This window comes from Cyprinodon variegatus, unplaced genomic scaffold (assembly GCF_000732505.1).
Source record: "Cyprinodon variegatus isolate N-32 unplaced genomic scaffold, C_variegatus-1.0 Scaffold917, whole genome shotgun sequence".
NCBI lineage: Eukaryota > Metazoa > Chordata > Actinopteri > Cyprinodontiformes > Cyprinodontidae > Cyprinodon > Cyprinodon variegatus.
This window is the reverse complement of record NW_015151370.1, coordinates 105,449-112,761: the sequence shown is the minus strand read 5'-3', so window position 1 is coordinate 112,761 and position 7,313 is coordinate 105,449.

The following is a 7,313-nucleotide window of genomic DNA, read 5'->3' as shown; positions in this document are numbered from 1 at the left end:
GTTCTTTTTATATGAAATTCCATGGTTATAATTATTCATAAGTGTGCAGTGTCATAACTACATGTCTGACTTTTGTTTAACAAACCAAACAGTTTGAGAATCGTTAGACAATTGAGGAAGTTATGGTTATTTCAGTACATGCGCCTTTAAAACACAATGTTACGAATGAGCGAGCTGCCTGTGGCAAGATGGCCGCCACGTGCGGACGTCAACCCCCATTGGCCAGCAGCGCGGACGAGACATCTAGCCTTTATTATGGATATCTATGATTTTCACACTTAACAAGGTAACGGTTGAGTGGATGATCCAAAGATCACCTGCAGGTGGCAGTACTGCCGGGGAATATGCTTTAACTGATCGAGCCAACCTCTAAAGACGAACATCTGTCAAACAGCTGATTACTGATAACAAACCGAACGGTTCCAGGCAGCTGGTTCCTCTCTCTGCAGACCGAGGTAAACTTGAATGGTAAACTGTTCAACCTGAAACCAGGAATCAGCCCTGTCGCTAAGCAACACATCACTCCTAAAATTTCATATTAACAAGAAAATGCATGTCTAACCATGGGATGTAACGACTTTAATGACAATAAAGTAGTTCTGCAGGTAAACTATCGGGTCAGATCTGTGGTTCTATCATCTTCTGATGACTGCTGAGCCATCTGAGGGAACAGGGATCATCTCTGTCTATATGTTCCCTGAAACTCCTCCAGGTTCCTTTGACATGCTGCTGATGTTCAGGTAGACATCTTTGCCAGTCAGAGTTCAATGGTCCGATTTCTTGTACGATACTCTCTACAATATTTGGTACAAAGTTCTGTAAGATGGTTCATCGATCCCTGCAGTAGGATAGCCTCACTGTCCACTTACTTTCCAAAAACAATCATAGGTGACCAAACTGATGCCAGGCCTTAACCGAGCCGCTCCAGTATCCCTGATGTCCTCATCGAACACAGAAAGGAGAACCGACAAACATCGGAACAGATCTGAAACTGCAGCCTCATCAACACAAAGCCATCATCCTTAAATGAAGTGCGTGAGGTAATTTCATTCACTCAGCACTCGCGCTGAATCAGAACCGGTCCAGTTTCTTTCAAAGAACCCATCAGTTAGTGTTTATAAACACATCCACCTACAGCATGCTGGGATTCATACTTTACATTTTACTAGAAATCAAAACAATGTTTTGTGCTCATCTTTAAAACCTTTATGTTCTGGAGAAATTGGTTCTGGTATCATCAGACACCCAGCAGAACATTTAGGTTCTCCGTTTAATTGGTTATTTAGTCTAAGTCGTTATCAGAATGGTAGTTTAAACCTGATCGCGCACCTCTAACCCGACTCTTTTCTTCCCAACCAATTGATCATAATTCTTCTTCTGCTGCATAATTTGGTTTGGAGCTGCCCCCCCCACCCCCAGCGTTCAGCCGGGCCACATGCTCAGCTGCTGATGGATGGTACAGTAGTGACTGGGTGACACTGGGGAGCGTGTCGGTGAGATGTACGATACTGTTTTGTCTTTATCTGAATGGCTGCTTTATTACAGCATGCACACAGTCACACACGGCCCCCCGGGGCCAATTAAACCCATAACACACCACAATAAAAACTGCACAGATGCCCATTTGTTGGCACAAGAGCTGGAGGAAAAACTCAGACAACAAATCCTGCTGCTGCAGAGCTGCAGCGAATAAACTTCTCTGTTCCTGCTGACCAATCAAACGGCTTCGATCAGATCAGAAATAAAGCTTCAGCAAAGACACTTTAGGCCCTACAAGTGGGCATATTTTTACTCCTGCTTTTTTATTTGTTCTAGAGGTTTTGCTTGGGGTCAAAGGTCATCATATTTAGCACTTCTTCAAACCGGATGAGAGGTATCCCCAAATAGACACTTTCTGTGGGAAACCTACAGGCTACAAGCTTTAGCTGCTTGAACAGTGTCTTACCCCTAAATAAATCCCCCTGCAGCAGGTTTCCTTCAAAGGTTCCCTTTTGTGTCCTAAACGGAGCCCAGCTGTGTTAATCTGAGTATAACTCCAGATGTTCTCTAGAGCTGATGCTCCCAAACTGGGGGTCAGGGATCTCCTGGGGGCTCAAGAGACATCAATGGAAGGATCACGAGATAGTTTTAACAATCACTGTGATGTATATAGAGGGACAGAATATAGAAATACATGCATGTGGACAAAGGTGTCAAACGTGTTCATGTTTGACACCTTGAAATATATATCTTACTGTTTAAAAACATTTTTGTAGAAGTTAAATGATCACCTAGGCTTTTTACTCAAATAAAAGTGTAAAAGTATAATTTTTAAAACTACTTAAAGTATAAAAGTAAAAGTAATGCAGGCAAATATGTTAAGGACAGATACTTTACTTTACTAAGTTATAAGAGGAACATTTTTCTACAGTTGTGGATGATAATTTCCTTCTTAATTTTGTTAGTTTTATAACTAATAACTATTTATTTAAACTATTTATTTTTAGTATGTGGGTGGACAGCAAACAAAGAAATTATCAGGAGAATATAAATTATTTTGATAGTTTTTATTTTATTTTTAGATAACAACAAGACATAACGAAAATATGCTTAAAGGAAACAGAACTAACAAGTATTTCTAAATGTAAGGCATAGAACGTAGAGATAATTGCAGAAACTGGGAGTAGAAGTAAGAACTTCTCTAAAAAAGAATGACTCCAGCAAAGTTTAGATAGCTAAAATTTCTACTTAAGTAATGAAACAAAGTATTTGTACTTTGTTACTTGACATATCTGAATGTAAATGACCTAACAAATATATAAATTAACTATGAAATATATGTTATTTATTTATTTATTCATTTATCTCATAGGATAAAAGTTATTAGAAAGTTTTCCTGTTTCCGTTTTCACTGGGGTCATGCAACAAAAACCATCATTGGGAAACAGCTGGAGTTTCAGTGACCTGCTTCCTGCACAGATCTCCATCCATCCATCCATCCATCCATCCATCCATCCATCCATCCATCCATCCATCCATCCATCCCTTCATCCCTCCATCCATCCATCCATCCCTTCATCCCTCCATCCATCCGTCCATCCATCCATCCGTCCGTCCATCCATCCATCCATCCGTCCGTCCGTCCATCCTTCGGTCCATCCATCCATCCGTCCGTCCATCCATCCCTCCATCCATCCATCCCTCCATCCATCCATCCATCCATCCATCCATCCGTCCATCCATCCGTCCGTCCGTCCGTCCGTCCATCCATCCATCCATCCATCCATCCATCCATCCAGATGTCTGAGGACTCTTCACCTGTTCAGGTGCTCAGTGAACAAAAAGTGTCAACATTATCAGCACTTTCTCCTTAAATGTTCTTCATAAACATCGGAAAAGGTTTTATAATTGAGTCGTTTTTTAATTGACGGACTTTGGTTCAGTCGGATTTCCTCGGTGGGATCTGGACCGACTCGATGATGGAGGAAGAAAGATGGATTCAGATCCATCTCTACAGCCACAACCAGAACTTTCACCCATAAACCAACTCTCCACAATGCAGGAAACATGTTAGATTTTTTTCCTTCAAAGTATAAAAGTCTGAATTCCTTAAGCAGGAAGGGCGCTCAGGTCAAAGGTCGTCAGGCTTAGAGCTTCAGACAGGGTAAAGTCTAATTCAGGGTCCAGCCCAGAGGAGCCAGAGGAGCAGGAAGCTGCATCCTTGTTCCTGCTGCTGTTTTAATGTCAGCCCAGCAGATAAGCTGCAGGCTGCAGGTGCCGGCGGCCATATCAGGCGTCCTACTGGTGGTGTCTACCTCCGTATCTAAAGGAGACCGGGCTTTGAGTCGTACTTTTCTGTTTGCATAAACTGGCTGCAGCGTGGGTTTTTTTTTAGCTTCGGCTCGGTTTGCAGGTGGTGTTTGACCTCGGAGAGATAACTCCCAAATGCTGAAACATTGATTACAGCCGAACTGCTTGTTCTTCCAACAACCGCTGAGCTCTGAGCTCTCTTTGGAAATAAAATGCTTCCAGGGACACCAGCTTTATCTGAATCTGTCATGTGAGCGAAGCGCAGACGGGACAAACTGATAGACTAACAGGTGCTCCTCAGATTTACAGTAATCGACACCAATGCTGTTCATTATGGGATGGTTTCCTTTGGCATTCCAGGAAGCAGCAAACCGACCTGTAGGCGTTACAGCCTTACATGGTGGTTCAGGGACCTGGATGATGGCGGAGCTCAAAAGAACCGCCCAGAGTTCCAGCCTACCTGAGGCTCCTGGGATGATCCACGGAGGGAGGTGACATTTCCAGAAGGACAGGAGCAACTTCTGATTAGGAACCTGCTCTAACCGTTGCAGTTTTTTCCTCTGTGTGACCTGAGCCTCCCAAACTCAGTCATCACATAACACACATGACCTCATTTCCTGTCTTCCATCAAAGTTCTGCCCAAACCGTTGGCAGCTCTAAGGACGTCCTGTAACTGATGCATTAAACCAATGAAGAACCACCTGACATCAGTCATTTCTCTGACTGTGACGCCATCAGTGACTTAGTAAACAGAGAAACAGGAAGTTAAAGTTTGAAGGAGTGAGGGGAGCAAAGAGGGAAACGTAAAAAGTCATTTTAGTTGGTGAAAGTATCTCATGCTTTCAGGGGGAGCTTTAACATATAGGTGCATACAAAGGCGTAAATATAGGTAAGCAGGGGGGCAGTTGCTTAGGGGCCCACGACTTCTTAGGCCCCATCACTGACACCTGGTAGGCCCCCTACGTAATTGTAGATTAGGAAGACTCTTTGCAGATGTAGTGGAGCGAAAAAAAATCTCTTTAACCCACCTGATACTGAAGCCATTTTCCACACCGGACTTTATTTACACCACAAAACATGCCAGATTTCAACAGGTTGTTAATAATATGTTAATAACTGTATATAGTTTATTAGACGGTTGGTAAAAAAATACTCTCATATAATATGTTTCAAACCGCAATAAAAATCTTAAAAGAATTATGTATTTGAGTATTTTATTTTTTACACTATGACTTGGAATTATGGATAATCCAGAGCATAGATTGAAACCATAACCATTACATACAATGTGTTAGCGACGATGGATACCAAAAAGAGGTACTTAAGCAGATTCCAGAAAAGAAAATGGAAAGAAGAGCTGCTGGACAGGAGAACAGAAAAAAATTCCCAAAATAAACACTTCAAAGAACCGAAGAGGGAGAGGTGGACGTTGCTGCTGCAGTGAGTAAAGATTGTGAATAGGAGGTGAATGGAAGGAGCGTCCGTGAGGAGGGGGGCTGTGAAGCTCAATGTAATCCGATGGCTTGTTGTGCCAATATACTAAAGTATATCCGTGTCTAGTGAAGGTGAAGAATGATGAAGTGTGTATGTATGGGGCATGTTTCGGGTTGGTTCGATAAGCATCTCCCTGAAACGAGTTTTTGGAACTTGGGATGTCTGTAACATGTGGTGGTGCGCTGTAACCAATGGTTCCAGTGTTGCATAATTGTATCTTCTTGGCCGATTTATGGAACTGTTGCCGTATCCTGAACCTTTATCACGTGTTGTACTTCATATGGGGCCCACCCAGATAATGTTGCTTACGGGCCTATTGTTGTGTCGTTATGCCATTGGTTGCATACATTAATATACATTTAAAAGCTAATGTCTAATTGTTTTATCTTTACCTACTTTCAGGTAAGTTTTCCATTTTCATTATTTCAAAACATGCTTGACATTTTACTCGTTATTTCATCTAATTATGCCTGTTTTTGTACATTTTATATATTCATAAAATGTTGCTGTTTCAGTTGGAACCTGCAGTATAAACTGCATGATGCTTTTACTGTAAATCAACTGCATTCTAGTTTTATTTTATTGCTTTTAATAACATAGATGATGCATACCAAGGCAGGGCTGTAAATGATCTGATTGATGGAGCCTCGGGGTCGGCCCCGCTCCCGTCCTCTTCACACCCGACTCCCGCCTGCTTCCTGTTGTCTCACCCAGTTTTCTGTTTAACCTTCACTGGTCAGAAATGTTCATCACTTAAATGTGCTTAAAAAATTCAAACTGCGTTGAATTATTGATTTGTTAACCTGGAACCAATTATCTGTAGTGTTTCTTGGGGACCCGCTGGGGGACGTCTGACCCCTCCCCTACTATTGAGCCGACAGGCTGAGAATTAAGATCAGCCTCTTCCAGAGGGTTAAGGTGCTGCAGGAGAGGCTGTTTTACCAGAGAAGATCCTCAGAACCTGCAGATGGCTCTTAAATGAGAGCAGAATCTGGCTTTTTATGATAAACACTGAGCATCACTTTGCTCACAGCCATCTAAACAGAGTCTTTGACGTCCACCTCCAGCAGTCACGGGGTGAGAGGCCAGTTAAACCCTGGATGGAGATATCTTTGCCATGATGCAGCCCAGGGAAGGTATTTTTGAAATGACCCTGCGTTTGTTAACAACAATGGCTCTCTGATGAAATGACAGAAACTGTTTTTGTTTCTGCCGTTATATGATTTATTGAGAGCAGTAAGGATGAAGATGGGAGCATGTGTAACAGCCTGACCCCACACAGCGCGCCACGCAGCACACAGCTGCAAAGGGAAAGGAAATTTTTTTTTTTTCCTTTAAAGTACCAGTTTCCAGCAGCTGGCCCAATAGCAAACAGGTCCTCGTTCACTGCAACATGAACGCACTGAAACCGGGTTTCTGCATCCCTTCATTAAACTGATTAAAGGTAACAGAAGAGGCCCAGACCACGATGCTACCCGCATTTTATATCTTTTGCATCTCGTTCAGGATGCACCAAACCAGGTGTCTGAAAGCATAATTACAGTCTGAAGCTGTGGGAGGTTTCTCTGGAAGCTGCTGTCTTCTATTGTTGGGAAATTTAAATGGGCTGCAGTGAGCCGATGGCCGCAGACGGTGCAGATTAATTCTCCTGGTCCCATCATCGTCCTCTCCCTGTTTCTCCCTTTGTGTGTCGAGGCAGAGTCAGTTCCTGTGTCATTGTTCGGCCTCCATCTGCCCCTGACACGGAGCGGCAGCAGCAATTAAACCTGTTTGACACACTTCACAGAGAAGCGCCGGGATCTGTGCGTCCAGCACGAGCCATCTGGGGAGCAACGTAATCTGTGAGCGAGATTTAAATACAGCCCATTCACGCCTCCTCCTCTGCTGTCCGCAGATGGACAGAGGGATGGATGGACGAGCAGATTGGAGAGCAGCTCTTTTATTGGACGCTGCATCCTGAAGTAGGGCGCCAAAGACAGACTGATGCTGGCAGATAATGTATTGATATTAGGCTATTAACAGAAGGTTAG